Genomic DNA, 18,513 nt, shown 5'->3' with positions numbered 1-18,513 from the left:
CTTCAGCTGACTCATAGCTAAACACATGAAGCCCTGAGCAAGGAGAGTTTCTTAATTAATCCTCAGTGAATGATTGAGGGTTTGGATAACTATCTTTTCTAATCTTAGCTTTGGTAACTGAGTACGGTTGTTACACATTCAGCCTTATGTGGGTGTTAGCAAGATTTGCTAAAAAATATGCAACAATAAGTTCAAAGGGCCAATTCAATTCAATATTCCATGAAAAGGATTTCATTTTGTTAATGTTAAACTCACTGCATTCTGCATTCTGTGTACAACTCGTTCAGGCTCCTTTTTGGACCATCAGTCTCTGTCAGTCTATGAAGGCTGAAACTCTTATCTTTGTGAAAGCTGGAGTGCAGGTAAGTACAGGGCTGTTTCATAATCAGGTCACAAAGTACCTGTGCTTTGTTTGTGGGTTTGTTTTTATTATTTCTGAAGGATTTTGCTCTTTTCAAAAGAAATTATTCCAGTACTATCAAGGTAGAACCACATTTTTAGTTTTTTTACCTTTTCAACTATTAGAGAATTTGAGGATTCAGCAACATTTTCTTTTCTTTCAGTTTTCACTGTTGTTCATTTTGTGGCCGTTGTTTATGAATGGAGAATGGTTATAAAAGGAGGCTGATAAAGCCTCATCTGAAATCATTATCAGCAACTACTTCCTGGGTTTGGGAGTACAATAAATGAATAGAGTATTCTGCACTTGAATGATGCTCATCTTATATAACGAATAAGCTTTCCCCAAAGTGCCAAAACCTCTCCCCTGCATATTAGTCAGTCTTAAGATGTACCAAAATTCAGAATAACTTATTCAATAGATACATTACTCCTTCTGATTTTTTTGAAGAAAGGTTGCATGAATTGCAAAATGTAAAATATAACTTCTGTTGAGCTATACATATCCTCCCCTACACGAGATTTTAAAGGTTGATTTAGGATTAAAAATTAATTCAAGGTCCCCGGGCTAAATTCTGATCTCACATTTCACCAATGTCAAGCTTCACCTGGCAAACAACGGAGTGTCTCTGGGTTATATCAGTATAAGTAAGTCTGCAAATTTGGGGCCCAGTTACTATGGCAATAATTTCTTTTTACTCTGCAAATGTTTATACACATTTTCTAATGTTTTTGGCACATATTTTCTAGGTTTGTTCCAAGGTAAAATGTAATAATTTCACTGAGAAAACACAGATTTCGAGACAAATATAAAAGTTATCTTCTCTACTCAAAGATTTGCATTCAGAAGTACCATCATTTTAACAGTAGAACAAGCTTCTATCAGCAAAAAATAAAATATTTTGCCAGTGCAAAACAGTGAATGACCACACAGCTTCCACTGCACAGCTTCCAATTTAACATCAATTAGTGGCATGGACTAAAGACTATTAGGTTCCTCTGAAATCTTCAAGCTTAAAGTTATGAGTCTTTAATGACAATTTTACTTCCATCACTCTTGCTAACAGTTAACTGATAATATTCATCCATACTCTCATTATTACTGCTTCTTTTATCACCAGTTTTAACCCATAAGGGGAAGAGAAGTACAGCACAGATTAAAACAAAAATATTTTTTCCTAGATTCATGGACTTTTGCTATAAAGCAAGGTGTTTATGATCAAATTTGGACGAACTTTGTGTTCATTTTTGTTCAATGTTCATTAGTAAGAAGCAGTGAATAAATGTATTCAGTTTCACTCAGTTTACTACTATGTCTGCAGTCTACTAAGGGCAAACCCAAAGAGTTTTCTTTCCACATATGTATTTTCACTCACAGTATATGTATTTTCACACACAACACCCACTATTTAAAAAAAATTACATTTCTCCTTTATTTACTCAGATGAGCAAAGTTTCATTTATTTATCATATATCATCAATCAAAAAAGTTTGTGACATATTTTCAAGAATGCCTTGATAAAACATGCTCTATAAATATCAAGCGTTACTTCCACAGGAATTCAATTATGTTATTTTCCAATGTGGAAATAGAAATCTCAACGAGACTGCATCCTGAAGCATAGAAAAATGGGTGGTGAAGCACTGGAACAGGTTGCCCAGAGAGGCTGTGGATGCCTGCATCCCTGGAAGCGTTCAAGGCCAGGTTGGATGTGGCTCTGAACAACCTGATCTAGTAAAAGGTGTTCCTGCCCATGGTAGGAGTGTTGGAACTAGATTATCTTTAAGATCCTTTCCAACTCAAGCCAGTCTATGATTCTACAATTCTATGATTCTACGAAAAAAGAAAGCAGATTAAATTATTTTAAGTTAAAAGCCTGGAGGCAGGTGTCTCTGCTTTAGTATATCAGAGAGATCAGTCATGCTTTTTAACTGATCTCTTTTTAATCTTTGAACAAAAAATTGGAATAAAATTTGTACTTCTTGGAGGTTTTTTGTTATTATTTTATTTATATTCACAGAAGTGGGTTAGGGATACAATTGAAAATAAAATGTATTTGGTGCTAAACATCTGTTAGCTAAATAAACAACACTCAGTGAAAAAGAAGACAATGACATGACAGAGTAGAAACCAGATATTTTGTAGGGTAATATATAGGATAATGACCTGTAGCTAGTGTTCTTATTGCCTTATTTTTAACAGTTCTTTGTCGAAAAGCCTAGAATTGCAGGTCACAGGGAAAAAACTCATGATTTAAAGTAAGCTTAAAATTGTAGATCTGAGTACCTTATCATAGAACAACTCATATAGCAAATCCTATAGTATTTCTATCATCAGTTAATGACAGGATTAAACATGATGTCCTGGATCGTTCTTTGTCTCAAGGAGACCATAAATCATAAGTCTTTCAAACTAGGAAGGGGAACGATCCCTCCCCGAACCTCCGATTTTCACAGTCATTTGATAGTATCTGGCCCTCTGCTAGAGACAGCCTGGATAGACATTTGATCTTTGACTATCATTCTCTGAAAGTTTAGCTTCAAATAGAGCCTGTTCTCACTGTGTCCTGATTCTTTGCCTATCATTCTCACTTTTCCTTAAATTCCCTCATATGTAGCCAGCATTAGCAATAACTCCTTGCATGGGTTTTATCTAATACTGCTTCCTATGGCGGCTGGATGTGAATGGGGAATGGCATTTGATAATCTCTGACTCCATCGTAAATGAAATTTAAACTAAAAGCAGCTGTTTCTTTTAAAGTGAAAGACACATCTGCATTAAATATAATACAATTTCATCTGGCTTGGTCTGCTAACACTTCAGTCATATGGTTTTCAGTCTTGTCACTGATTGCCATCCATTTCCTAAAGCTTTTGATTTCTTTTCAGAAAGGTGGGCAGGAATTAATTTAAGTAATTTTTAAGTAGTTAAATAACGACTTTCCTCTCTCCTTCTTGCAAAGTATGCAGCTTGATGAACTTGGATAGTCTAGTACTAAGGTTATCAATATGTAAGTAGTGATTGCATTTGATGGTGATGTTTCATGAGCACTGGACTAACTGACAACAAAGGAGGCAGTGGGGAACCAGTCAGCCCCAAACGCAAAGCCACTCCTGGGAAAGACCTTTTCTGGAGGTTGGCATGTGGGTGTTGCAGCTGTGAAAGCTTAGTGTATGAGTGGTTACAGGTATTGGCTTCTTTTTTTCTCTGCATATATTTGTAGGAAAATGGGCATCAGTGCCAGAGAGAAAGAAAGGTTGAGCCAAGCTTTTCTAGGAAAAAAATTTCTTGCGGAACAATACAATCTGTATTGCTTACATGACAGTTATATGGTGTTATGGAGAATTCTGTTTATGAATAATAATGGGGGTTCTGGAAATGTTGGCAGTAGCACTCAATGGAAAGTCAAACAAAGGGCATTTTGTTTCACGTTCATATCTTTGGTAGTCAGGCATTTTGGAATTCTATTATGACAATGTTTTCCTTTTCTAGTTTCAATTAGGTCCTTTCAGTCTTGTACACTTGTTTCCCCTAGTTTAAGAAAGATTATCTAACAGAGTTTTGAACTAAATGTCTTTAAAATTATTCATTCAAATGTGATTGATTAGGTTAGCAAAACTGGCCTCATCTTTTGGGGGATGGGGTGGGAAAGAGGAAAGGAATGGATACAAAACAAAAAAAGATGGAGCAGAAAGCTGTCTAGAAGGAAGTTTGTACAGACGTTTTATCTGAGATGGAGATAAGTATTACCTCTTATCTTTACACTGTACTGATGAAGCGGTACAAGCCAAAAATTCAGTAGATTGAAAATAAGGGAATTTCTTTAGGGGAAAAAAAAAGGGGGATTCTTTTTGTCAAATCAAATATCTCTTATTCTGGAGAATGACTCCATAATTTTGAAATTGTCCTTGAAATCTTTAAATTCTTGAACAAATTCTTTGTGACATGGAAAAGATGTCTTTTCTTCTTTAACCCTTTCCTTATCTGTTCTTCCCTGCTTTTCTGTATCCTGGCAGAAGGAAAGGCATGGTGCAAATGTCTGAGTAGCACAGAGGAAGCAGGATTGGAGGAGATGGTGTTCTGAAGAAGGGAGGGATCCACTGCCCAGCCTGCTGATCCCTGGCACAGTGGACAAGAAGTAGAACTGGGACCTTGACATCACTCAGATGCTCAGTTGGCAATGACCCCTCCCTGGGATCCTGAGAAGAAGAGCCGCATTGAAAGACAAAATATTATCCTCTCTAGTATAATTTCAGACTATTTCTCATTCTTTTTGGCCTGCTTCCTTATTTTTTCACTTGATGTTTTAAAACCAGATCCTAGAAATAGTCCCAAAATAGCTCCTCTAAGTCACATGTCACATGCAAAAGACTGACTGATGAGAACACCGTCTTCAGAGAGTTACGTGGAATTTGGATTCCTCTGCAGATTTTTCTCTTTTCTTTAGTGAAACAGACAATATGAACTGTGAAAAGTGGAGTACCTTTCCAGTCCAGTCTTCTATTCATGAATAGAAATCTTTCTTTAAAAATAAATGTCCTGGACCACAAAGAGGATAATTCTGCACACAGATAGCCCACTCTCTGTCTACAGGTATTCTAAATTTGCTATTGCTTCTCAGACAGGGTAAAGCTTTACTTGCATGCTTAACAGATCTGTTTAACTAATGCTAAACAAAGTAATTAAGTGATTTGTGGGATTTGCTACACTAATTTAAAGTATACCTGGTTTTGGTTTGAGAAGGGCCAGCATTTGACACTTCTCAACAAACAGCAAAAAGAAACCACAAATGAGGAGTAATATACCTCTCAACACTGGATTTCTCCCTAATCTTTAATCAGTAACAATAGACTTACACTTTGAAGCACATAAATTAGTGTCAGTTTCAGACTCGAAATTGTGACAGCTCAGGAGATATTTATTAACAGTAAGTAAATTCTTATAGCAAATTCTTACAGAGGACCAGTTGGAGCTATTGAGTTAGGTTTTGGGTATAGTTAGATCTTGTTTAATCTCTAGCCCAGTTTTGCAAAATAGTGATCCTTGAAGATTTTCTTTGGGGGTGGGAAGGGTTAACAGTATATATACAAAACTTTTTGCTGTTTGTTTGGAAAGCAAATCAACCTAACTTGTATGATTTCTCACTAAAGGCCTATAGAGTTTGACCTCTGGTTTGACTCTTACTTCAGGTCTTTTTATTTTCTTGTATGATTTCTCCTTATTACTAATTAACTTGTCAGGTGATCATGCACCAAATCAGCTTGGTAATTCCTCCTATTTCCCCACTGCTTGGATAGAAACCCTAACAAGTCAGCACCTTGTCCTAAAGAAATGTCAGGCTCTCTCTAAATGCACATTCCCAGAGTCCTCAGTCCAGCAGTCTTCGTTAACTAATTTGCAAAAGTTTTCTCTGCTGAAACCACTTTTATAGACCTGCCTAGGTTAATTCTTGTGTTTAACATAAACTAAGTTAATTTCTGGTTAGCTCATGCAAGGTGTAGAGCCAGCAGTCTCTATTCTTTCTGGTTCAATGGCCACCTGGTGAAGGAAAACAGGATTACTGTACAGTTTCTATTGAGGGGACCCTGGCTGCCATCCCTGGCCCTGCCCCATTGCAGGTGGTGGGATGGGGTCAGTGAGGCCACTGCCTCAAATAGACTTGTCATTGCACTTGGACGTTGTTGCCTGGCTCCTATTCCTGGCCAGCCCTTGACAGCTCCTGACAACCTGTTCCTGCTTCGTTCTTTTCTTATGGTTTTCCCTGGATAATTTGGACCCAACTAGATTACAATTCTGTCACACTTTATCTCTTAACAGTGTGTCATATTATTAACCATTCATCTGTGTTTTAATCAGTACATGAAACCAGATTCCTGATACTCAAGACTTTGAGTAATATGAGGGATATAAGTATTGAGAAAAGTAAGACATTTTCTGACAGGTATTTAAAATTTTACATAAGTCAAGAAACTTTTAACTGCTCTGGGTTCTGCTTTTTTGTTTTTAATCCTTTTGTGAAGTCCATTCTCTGTTGTGTCAACTATCACATGCTCCAAAAGCAGCAAACTATAAGCCAACACATCTATTACCATAGAACTCTCAGAAGCTGTGAGCAAGTCAGTGAAGCACCCTGGGAGCAGAGCAGAGCTGGTGTACAGACCTGCAGCAGCATGCTTATGCTTCACGCAGATGTGCCTCGGGGAGCCTGGAGCCTCATCCCATGGGAGACTGTGACACATGAGATTTCTTAGAATTTCCATCTGTCCTACCTATGTGAAACAGCTGAATCACCAAAGAATCATAAGTGGGATTTGCAAGAATAAATTTTATTCTTTAACGTAATGGGGACATCATCAGTGGACCTGTTTCTGTTTTGATCAATACCAGAGCTGTCTACCATTCTACAGATGCTTTTTGAGATATTTCTCTAAGTGTCATCCTATCAGATGACAGGATATACATGACATTTTTAGATTATATACCTAATGCATGTTAGCTAACATACGACAGACAAAACTAAAATGTTACGTACTGTGAAAATTTGGAATAAACCTGAATATGTATGACCAACAGAATGTGGAAATCTGCTCTGTGAGATAATAGAGGCACTTAATTACCTTTTTAAAAGTTATATGAAAATAAATGAAGAAGATAGGGAAAGGGACAGAATCACTAGTCTATTGACCAGAAAGCCATCAAAAGCTTTTGGAATTGTTGGTAGGTAGATTATTCCCACAACCCTGTGTTATTTAGCCACACATTGAACAATCATGTTTCACAGCATTAAACCCTGAGGACCTCTATGGTAACTGCCTCTCAGAAGGAAACAGAAAGGTTAATTCTGGTCTAAAAGGACAGTCTAACAGTGCAGTTGTCCAGGCAAGAGTTCATACCTCTGCATAGCTTGGCTTGGTAAACTCTTTTATTGCGTAGGTTAAAAACAGCCTCATTCTGTTCATTGTGCCTCACACTGAACATCTCCTACTGGTATGGATAACCAGGAATATCTAGAGAATTCAATCTCTTTAATTATTTAGAGCTTTTATAGGGCTTTAAATATAACATGTCGCTGCAAACAGTTATTCTTGGCTTGTCAATGGAAACAAATATCTCTATATGTCCCTCTTGCCTCCTTTCAGCATTCCTCTTCCACGGCGCTGAACGAAAGCATAGTCAACCATTGCTTAAGAGAGCCAAGGCAAACCCAGGTTTTCATACAGAGGACACAGAAGTAACCAACTGTTTGGAAGCAGAACTAGATGTTTTAGTCTAGGAGAGAAAGGTACTCTAGACGACAGTGACGTATTGCACAGTTTTCCCATGTATATTCTTGGGAAATCAATCTCATTACTGTGATATGGCCAGCCATATGTTACCTAAAGGGATATATGTTATGAATTATAACAGAGGTGGAATCCAGAATTTCTACTGGCAATAGATTATAGCATTACCACACAGAGCTTTATTACAAAAGTAAACTGCATTTTTGATAGTGGATTCCTCATTCCTGGATGTATTAACCATATTTGTTTCATGGAAGAGATTAATGGAATGTTTAAACAGAGATTTTGCAACCTTCATCCTTGTTGTTAGGTACTTTTGTCTTTCTGTCTTAGCTTGAAGCATCATGTGTCTTTCAATGGAGCTACTTGACAGTTGACATTTTCTGCTTTTACTTCTACTCCAGCTGCTAATTGCATATTTACAATCCTTCAATCAAGAGGAAAAGAGAAACAGATTAGAAAAATTTTCAATCTGTCAAGCAAACCATACATACAATGAAACATCCACTCATTAAACATAGAGAATTTTATAGCTTTAATAATAAGTGTTATAAAGAGCACAAAGGTAATATTAATTCTGAAGGAATGCAGGACTGGAAAAACAATAAGTCATTTTGACAGTTGCTATGAAGACTATTACCAAATGTTATGTTTACTTGACTAGGTTCAATTTATAAAACAAGACCCATAAAAAATCTACAGCATAATCAATTGAGATGCCCTGTTACAAACAACAGCTAATGGAGTGAAGTTCTGATATGCTGATTAATGATTGAATTGTGATCATGGATTTTACAAAATTAAGATAATTAGTAACGTGGGCTGCTTATGTACATTAAATGAAACACTGTGGCAATTAATTAAATTGCTATAATGATTTAACACTGTAAATGTTTTTTCTTAAGGAAGTGAAATTTTCTGGATGTGTGATTATCTTTCTAAAAGGAATTCACAAAGGTGTGTTTATTATGCAAATATAAAAAGATACAGGAACTTTTGTTCCTGTGCTGTAATCACCGATTAATGCCTCCATATATTTCTCATAAAAATTAAATTTGAGGTACATAAGAAATTCTCCTTTGTTTCTGCGTGTGCTGCTTGCAATCCCAAACATAATCAAGCAAGCTGACAGTATGTATGATTATATATGATACCACTCTGCAGGAGACAGTTCCAATATTGTATCTGCACTCTTCCATTCATTATTGGCAAACATGTGCCTGGAACTCACTGCAATGTTACAACTGGCATTTTAAAATACTGTGATTTTTTTTTTTCTATCTAGGACTTGGATTCCCCATAGGATTTATGCACACTGTATTGTATTATTCAGTATACGTTCATGACTTCCACTACTATTAGGAAAAGCTATGTGTATACATTCAGAGTAGAAAATATCTCATAGTGGATTTCAGAAAATATAACATACAGTTACTTTAAAATACGAGGTTAACAAAATAGGAACTGCAAGACAAGGAAGGGAAAAACAAGCAATTTAAAAACCATTCACCCAGTACATTTGATCCTGTTCCCATTCTTTCCATAGCAAATCATGAGTAACTTTGCAAAAGTCAATGCAAGTCAGCATAAAGCTGGTAGGAAATCAAACCTGAGCCTGTCCTGATTAAAAACCTGAGATACGTTCTTCATTTTTAAGCAGTCATTGCCCTGAAACCTGAAAACTGATGGACACATTTAAACCACTCATTAGGTAACAAAATACTCTTTATAAGACCATAACTGAGTGTGGCAATAATAGCACCAAGATAGACTGTGGCAGAGCTAAGAAGGCTAACTGGTGCTTGGGGCACCATAATGGGGCTCACTAGCTCAGTTTCTAGTTCTGCCAAAACAGTATTGGCAAGGTGCTTTCCCTCTCGGAGGCTCTGTTTCTGTGAACTTAAAATGAGGACACTGACAGCATTAACAGCTTTGAGATCTACCGACAGAGAGCAGAGTTAATTGTCTCAATACAGTTTATTAGTTCTATCAGTTGGACAGGGATGTAAGCAGTGGAGCCAAGACAGCTCCCAGAGAAGAACAGTCTTCTAGTAAGACCAAATATCTCTCTGGATCACAAGGCACTCATAATCACCACATCTGTTGTTTATGTTGGTTCAAAAAAATTTTTTTTCGCTGTTTAAGAAGTGGAATAAAATCTGATTTGCTAGTGGTACCTGTTCCCTCAACCTCATTAAGCAGAGGAGGGGTTAAGAAAGTACATTCACCTGATCCTCTGTCTTTGGTTCTGCATGGAGCAGATGTGACCTGGGCATTTCTAAAGGCCAATCTGAGAAACAAAGATTAGTGCTTCCCTCAGCCGGATTAAAGAAACCTTTGTCAGAGGCATTTCAGATCTAGCTAACATCGAGTCAGGGCAGAAGATCATGTGGAGATCCTCAGAGCAGTTAGTGCTGATCTCCTTCAAGACCAGGACATGCCACTACACCCAGCCTATGTTGGCCTGCTCAGAGAAGAAAGCACTGCAGTTGGTTTGGGAGGTCTCTTGAACCAAAACCAAAACCTGAAAATCTTTTGGGCTTCCAAAATCTTCCAGTATATTGATGAGTAAAGATGATGAGAAATAAAGGAAATAAAAAGGCTACAAAATGAAATCTAAAAGCAGCCTCTAACTTTGTATACAGTGCCTGTCAGAAAAGGTTGTCTGTTTTACAAGACAGGAAATGCAAAACAAGAGCTTCTGTAACTATTTGTAAATATTGTCAAATTTATGGAACTGGTTTGACATGAGGAAAAAATATCCCTGGAAAAGAGTTGCAAAACATTCTAAGTGGTTTATTTTGACATTTTAAAAACTTTAAAAAAATGTTATTCTGCTTAAAAATTTATCTAAATTTACATTGAGACCTATTTTGCAAGTAAACGAAGGACATCAAAGTGAAATAAAACATTTCGTTTGGGTTCAAACAAAATGTTTATTTGGATCCAAAATATTGCCTTCCTTTATTGCCAGAGAACTGAAAAAATATGCAGCTATTTTTAAAGCTTTCACTGTAACATCATTTCTAAATTTTATTTCTGCCCTATTTCTCATATCTTCTATAAAGAGTACTCACATGATTTTTCCTCTAGTGGAATGTAAGCATTTGTTTTTGCTATCCTCTTATTAAAATGTTGCATTCAGTGATTGATTGTCATCAGTATTGTTAATATTGCTATTACTTAAGGTCTTTCCAATGCAGAAATCTCATTTGCTCCTTACTATTCTCCTTCATCTTCTATTTTCTAAAACTTGATATTTCTTTAAATCTTTAAATTTACTTCCTCCAATTACATTTTTTCTTTTATATTTAAGGTAGAAATTACTGAAAGCTAGCAAAGCAACAAAATTTTTCACTAGCTTGGTTTGGGGGAAAATTTCCAAAATGGTAATTGAAACACTTCAAAATTTGGAAAGCTATTAAAAACTGTAGGTAACAACTGAAAAGGAAAAGCCTGAAGTTCATAAAAATTTTCCAGATTTTTTTTTTCCTTATTTTAGCCCTAGTTATCTTTTTCTCCTGCTTCCTTTTTCTAAAACTGTTCTTGATTCCTTCTCTTTCCTTATAGGTCTGAATCAGAAAGGTCTATCTGCAATTTAGATTTATTGGAATAGAGGTAAAAAGAATAAGAGCAACTTTTCACTGTCAGATTTACACAAAGTAGTCAGTGCAAGTGAAAGCCAAGTTCTTTACCATTTATCTCTTACTCTCCTTTATCTCTATTCACTTTCTCTATTTCAGTCCTTTCCATCCCTCTTCCTTGCCTTTCTTTATACTTTCCCCCCCCCCCTCTATCCTTACTTTTAGGTTTTTTAACCATCCCTCACACATCCCTACTTATTATCCAGGGACCTATTCAGCCACAGAAGAATTGAATGTTAAGTGTGAGAAAGTGAAAGACACTGTTGCAATGAGCGTGATGATAGATGATTTTCAGTAGGGTTTTTTTTACTGAAATGTTCTAATATTTTCAGTCAAAAATGTTCCCATCCTTTCAATAGGTTAAAAAATAACCCCTGAAGTGTTGGTGTTGGTAGTATATATTACTATTGTTAGAGAAGCCAGCCAGAGGGAGGAAATGACCTTTAAAATGGGAACAAAATTCTCATTCCTTCTTGCCTCTTCTTTCTTGCCTCTGCTTTCTGTTTGCTCTGCATTTTCTCATTTTCTTCTTACTTTTACATTCTTCTCTTCTGCCAGTTCCCTCACACTTTTCATTTTCATTTTTTTTTGGTGGTTAATGAATATAAGGCTTATAATTCACTTAAAATCCACTTTATTAAAATAATTAGAATGCAGAGCATAAGGACAAAGGTGAGATAGTCTGTACCTATCTCAACTCCACAAAGCCAGGAGAGAAATTAACTCAAAAGACAGAGTGCAGGGAATGTATCTCCACAGTTACCCTCTAGGCTGCAGTTTCACATGTTCCTAAACACAGCCATCATGGCATCCACTCTCAGCATTTCAGGGTGCTGCTGTATGACATCACTTTGGGGTCACACTGAAGGTTTTTCTTGATGCAACTGCTCACATGAAGAGGAAGGTGCTGTGGATTATTGCTGCCTTCCAGAAAGCCCTTTTTGTCCACTTTGCTGGAGGCAAAACCAGAACCACTGCATGCCTGCTCCTCTAGGACAAAGCTAGTTTGAACATGACTGGAGCAGACAGAAGGGTGCTCTGCTATGCCCTGTCTGCATGTGAGATAGAGGGGAGCATCACCCAAGGGTTCCTGAGAGAGTCTCTCTCTAAGCAGACCAGCATATGGAACCACACCATTTCAACTCTCATGTCAAGTTCATACTTAGGAAAGAACTATATATACATATAAACTCCCTGTGCACTGGAGCACTAATATACCAGCATCTGTGTTGCAAACCAAACCAAGAAGTGCTGAAGCATCTCTTATAAATACACTTCTTCGGGAACAGAATCTGCAGAATGGAGTCTTTGAAAAAAGATTCAGACATATGCTTTCTCCTCTGCTAAGTGCCCTGAGAAACAAAGCTTCAGATGTCATCAGAAAGTTAATATATAGAGTTGGGAAACCTTAAAGGAAGGTTGTAGAACAAATTCCTTAAGGATTTTGCCTCATATGAGCTTGTATAATGTTGCAGGAGGAAAATGAAAAAAAAAATCAAGGGAAAGACAGTGAAACAACTAATTTCTGTCCAAAAGGAAAGAGAAAAATCAATATTCTAGATTTACTTAATGGTTTTGTTTGCAATAGGTTTCAAGGAAGGGAGTCTTTGCTTTATCTCAAGATGTCCTCACATGAACACAACAGAAGGAGACAGAGAGAATGATTTGCCTTTCTTTTGGATTTTATTTTTGAATGATCCAGTGAAATAGCGGACTGTCTGTCATTCACAGTTTCTGGTCCAAAACTCTTTTAGTTATTGCACAAAGAGAAGTCCTGCATGGCTATCTTGCAGTGACCATGACCAGAAAACTAAGAACACAACACATACAATTCGAAATATTTATCTTCTGAGCTTTTTTATTAGTCTTAAGTGTTGGTACTTCCCTGGTCATAAGGATTTGGTAACTTCACTTTTCATAGTTGTTGCTCAAACTGATCAAATGAATTTACAAAACCTATCTTCCCAATCTTACTTGAGGCCATTTTTCTTGATATTGAAGTCTAGATTCTTGAGATGGGAGTCTTTCATGGGTCCAGTTTTGCACCTCCTGTAGGCTGACACCACACAGACATGGGCTCAGCCCAGATTTAGCCTGAAAGGGCCAGAGAAGTCTGAAGAATATCACCTTCCTTGCAGTTTTATATATAGATACAGATGTTCTATGTATTCTCCGAACCTTTCGCAGTCAGATGAGAGTAAGATTTGGATTCTGTTTGTTTGTTTTCAAAAAATTACCAAGTCAGACTGTTCTTTTCCTAGAAATGTATTTGTCCTGTACATGCGAGAAAGTGGGGAGAGGAGGAGCTGGCTGGCATATTTTTAACTACTATATATTGCAGAACAGGCTTCCAGTTGTCAGTGTCTGCAGCCTGTAGAAGCATGGTTTCAATTTTACTTTTGAAATCTGAGTCGAGCAATGTTGCCAACACATATTTTTCCCTGTCAAAACATTTCACTTATTCCTGAGTCTGTAGACAGCTTTTTAGGTTACATCTTTTCCCCAGTCTTATTGAAACAGGATCTTCATTTCTTTTGAAATCATTTTTCATTAGTGTGGGAGCAAAAAGTAGATACCAGAGCAGATAAGTGGCAGCACCTGGCTTAAAGATGTTCCATCAGCTCTTAGTTTCTGTGTGATCACTTCTGATAATTAGAGAATGAAAACCAAAGCAGCAGTCACACTCAAAACGTGATAGGTGAAGACATTATCTTCCTTCCCTCTACATGCCCTTAGTGTTGCCTGTGCTCTCTCTTGTTCTACTGAGCTGATAGAACATGCAAAACGCAGACTTAAGGTTTCACATGTTGCTTCAGCAAACTATTTTTTTACTAATTTGGTCATGATGAGGACTGGTTCACTGATTAGCTGGACTTAAATTAGCTTTAAAAGCATATAGTTTCTGTGTTTGTGAACTACAGGCTCTCCAGGGAAGTGGTCACAGCACCAAGCCTGACAGAGTTCAAGAAGCATTTGGATGATACTCTCAAGCACATGGTGTAGCTCTTGGGGATGGTCCTGTGCAGGGCCAGGAGTTGGACTCTGCAATCCTTGTGTGTCCCTTCCAGTTTGTCATATGCTCTGATTCTGTGATTTGGTGATTTATTCCCATGTTTATAGTTGCCTTAATTATTTTCAAACATATGCACACATTTGAGTCTAGAGGATTCATGCAAACAATTGCCTCAGCTGTTTGCTGTTCACTAGCTATTGTTCATGGCATGTGGCAAAGTCATATGAACTACGTCGTATGATTCCTGTTTCCTAACTGGATGTCTAGCAAGACAACGAATAAGAATTGAACACTAACAGACAAAGCAATTTCACCCTCCCCAAAAAACCCAATTCAGATTATAAATGCTTTGTAGTCAAACTAGTATATACTCTGGGAACAACATGTCTGAGAATTTTTAACCTTTAGCAGCAAATAACAATTCCCTTAATAACTGTGAAAAGGAATTCCTTAGATTAAAGTACAAAGATATTCAGAATCATTCTTTGTATTGTTTACCAGCTGTATTTATTTTTTCATTCATGTTTCTGGATAAAGACCATCCGTAGTTCAAATACCAAACTGATTTTAAATACTAATCTGATCTTAATAATTTGCCTAAGATCAGACTGTAAAGAAGCAGATCTGAGCAATATAGAGGAAAGATGACACACTCTTCAAATCTTCAGCTTTTATTTCTATTTCAGTTCCCTAACAAGATGAGGCTCAACAGCTGTACTGTTTGCAAGTCTGTGCATCAGCAACAGATTAACAAGCCAATAGAAAATGTGGGTGGCAAGAGAGTCCCAGAGCTCACGTAGACAATTCTTTTTTCCAAGGCACGATCAGATCTTGAACAATTCCCATCCACCTGAGCCTAGCTCTGTCTTAAAGACTTTCTCTGAAGGCAATTTTCCCAACCACTCTAGTGCTCCATTTTTGTAGTATTAAAAATATTTCATACTACCTTTTCTGAGCCTTCCGTGATGCAATTTCAGCCTTCTGAAAGGTAGGACAGCTTTCTGTCCTACCCGACTAAAATCTGGCATAAAAAAATTTTTCTGCTTCTCTTTTCTATTTACCCTTTTGACATCAGACATCATATCCACCCTCAGGGCCTCCTTTATTCAGATATCATCGCCTGCTGAGTCTTTCCTTGGAGTTTGCGTTGTAAAAGACTGATCCTTTGTTTTCCTCCTTGCATTTTCTTCAAACATTCCATAATCATCTTCAGGTGGAGAAAGTATTTCAGACTGTCTTACAGGAAGTATTCCTATTTATTCAATCTAATGTGTTGTTTGGTTTTCTTAATAACAAAGCACTATTTATAAATGTGATCAATTATAATCTATAGATCTTCTTTTGCTACCTAGCTAGCCTTTCTTCTGCTTGCCTTTGGACAGCTGATTATTCTTCACTAAATGTAGCATTTTGCACCTGTCCCTGATGAATTTTCAGTGAGCTCACCATACTAACTTCTGAACCTGTTGGTCAGTCTCAGCTGACCAGGCTTCAGTTGGCAGAGCTCAGCTGACACTCAGTAATTTCTGACTCATTTTGTGAAAACAGTCAGCTAGAGGAGGGAGGACATCCCCATGGAGAGGAAGGTTATGATGTGAACTTGATGCTTCTTAGATGCTAGCAACCCAGCACAGCATGACTCCAAAGGAAATGCAGCTTCGTAGAAATATTTGTTTTAAAATTGAAAAGCTGTAAGGTTACTCCCGTACTTATAGTCTCATGTCAAGTAACTACTTTGGGGTGTTTTTTCTGTCGTACATCTGTCAGCTGCTAGAGAACTTACCACAGGGCTTCATGATCCTGGGGTTATGTTGACTCTAGTGCTGGGTCTTTCCTTGGGTGATACAGACTCCGGAATTAAATTGAGAGGTCTCACATTCAGCAATTGCTGTTACTGATTCAGTCAGAGGCTTTGGGCTGCAAAATAATGGCCAGTAAAGGAGACACCTGGTTAGACAAAATTGTTTTCTAAAATAGATGATATCTTTAAAGAGGGATTGTGAGTGCATGCTGCTACAGGCTACATCTTTATCAATGGTAGCAAAGAGTTAAATGCTCAATTGCATCCATTTCGTGAACAAACTTTTCGTGGTGTTGTGGCATAATGAAAGCTCATTAAGTACTGAACTTCTGAATTAATACAATACAGAATATCACTGTGCTGCAACCACAAAAGAAAAGAATTTTTAATCCACAGTATTCTGGTCTATGAGACAAAAATCAGTACCTACAGCTATGAGAAAAGAAATAGGCAATTTTTTTAAGTATAAACATTCCTATTTGACAAAATGAAGTTGCACATATTAAAAGCAGAGTAAAGACAGGAAGAGGATCAGAAGAAATATAAAGTGAATTGGAAAAATAAAGATCTCTTTGTACATGACCACTATTCCCATCAGTTATTAAACCACAGCAGAGCTACACACAAAAACAAAGACAGTAATTCAAAAGCTATAGTCAAATACTATGATGTTCTATGGTGACAGTTGTTTGAAGAATATGTAATCAATATGATTGTCTTTTCGTTGTTTCTATTGAGTTTAAGAAAAAGTTATATAAAAGATTACTGTGAGAAAGAATATTAAAATATTTTCCCCCTGTTGGAAAGATATTGCATTTTATTTTGGGGGAAGTTTGGGCTTTTTATGGAAAAAATAAACACTGAAAACAGAAGGTATCATATTGAGGGGTTGTTTTTTGGGAGATCCTGTAGTGCTGATAAAAACAGAGATCTCTGTGATTAATTACAGATCATTCAAAATTATTTTGTCCTGGAATAAAGATTGATGATGAATTTCTAACTATTTCTTAGTCTTGAATGCCTAAGTAGAAACATACAAGCTGACTGCAGAGAAAGAAAACTGAAGGAAAAATTGACTGACATATGATAGGAAGTTGAAATGCATGATTTGGGGATTTTAGATCTCTTTCTTCTATTTGAAATAAGAAGCTTAATCCCATGAGAATGTATAGGAAACAGAAGTGAGCTGGCTGAGAATTTTCTACTCCACATTTCTTTGACAGAAAGATGCATTTTTGATTAAACAGAATTTTTTTTCTTGGAAAGTGTCTGCCTTAATTTAAAATGTAGCTTCCTTTTGTCTGAAAACAGAAATTCATAACTTTTATAGCATAAAAAGGAAGTAAAGACTCTAATTTTGTTTTGTTTTGTTTGATGAAGAGTCCAAACACTAAGCCAAGCTTCTTCAGTTACCATCCTAGTTTTATCTGTGGTTGTCATTTGAGGTAAGTAGTCTTACACTGTTAACCCTTAACAACATATCCCACGTGATTTTTTTAATAATACGAACAAATGGCACAATAAGACATAATAGTACAAACAAGAAAACAAAAGAAAGAAAAAAAACAGGAAAAGATTGCTATTTATAATAAAATTTTAAAAAATAACAAGTAAAGCTAAAAAAAATTAACTTACTGTCTTAAGTGATGGAAATAGAACAATGTCAGCAATACCATGGCTAAATACAAATCATAAAACATTACCTTATTGGTTTGTTCTAGCTGTGTCAAAATCCACTTTTTGCATTCACTTCTCTGCTCTCCTCAGTTTCCATAACAAGTGTCCTCATAAGAATCCAGCTGCTGACTTAATTTTACATTTGGCCAGCTGAATATCATGCATGCATCCCAAATTTAGGACTCAGGAGTTAAAGTTAGTCTTTTACCTTTAAATCTAAAGATGCTCACCCAACCATTAATAGGTTTCTTTATATCTTATGTCTTTATTTTCCTATTAGCCTGCATTTTTTAATTCTGTGAATGTCAGAAGAATGAATGGACAAGAGAGCTGTGAATAATAGGAGGTAACATGAAGTTTATAGAGCTACTGATTGCACAGCATGGTTGGGAAGGTTCATATGTTTGCCTAAGGCAGTGCCTCTCTCTCTGCTACCTTTTGCTTGCAAAAAGGGCCCTGTACTGGGCATGCCAGAAGGAATATATGCCCAGCATTTACTAGAGGGAGTTGGTGCCATATATAAAAAGTACTGCCTTGGCTGCTGCCTCTTCTCATAACTGTGTTTCTTGGTCATGTGCTCATCATAACTACACCTTTCTTCATTTTTTTTTCATGGAAATATTTTAGATGTAGTGAGGAATGGTCACCTCTGAAACTGAGAGCATTCCTGGTGTTTCTGTGTCCATCTCTCATCT

At 36.8% G+C, this 18,513-nt stretch overlaps 1 long non-coding RNA gene across 2 annotated transcripts in view; it reads right to left on the bottom strand.

Moving 5' to 3' along the window:
- Positions 1 to 4,390: 4,390 nt before the first annotated feature.
- The window catches only part of LOC116785348, a 72,408-nt gene continuing 58,285 nt past the window's right edge, over positions 4,391 to 18,513 (bottom strand). For both annotated transcript variants that reach the window (XR_004356491.1, XR_004356493.1), the window contains 3 exons: positions 16,124 to 16,257; positions 7,976 to 8,110; positions 4,391 to 4,599 (listed from right to left, as the gene is read on the bottom strand). This is a non-coding gene — a long non-coding RNA (uncharacterized LOC116785348). The remainder of the gene's footprint in view (positions 4,600 to 7,975; positions 8,111 to 16,123; positions 16,258 to 18,513) is intronic.

This window comes from Chiroxiphia lanceolata, chromosome 1 (genome assembly GCF_009829145.1).
Source record: "Chiroxiphia lanceolata isolate bChiLan1 chromosome 1, bChiLan1.pri, whole genome shotgun sequence".
Classification (NCBI taxonomy): Eukaryota; Metazoa; Chordata; class Aves; order Passeriformes; family Pipridae; genus Chiroxiphia; species Chiroxiphia lanceolata.
This window is presented reverse-complemented; position numbering and strand designations above follow the sequence as displayed.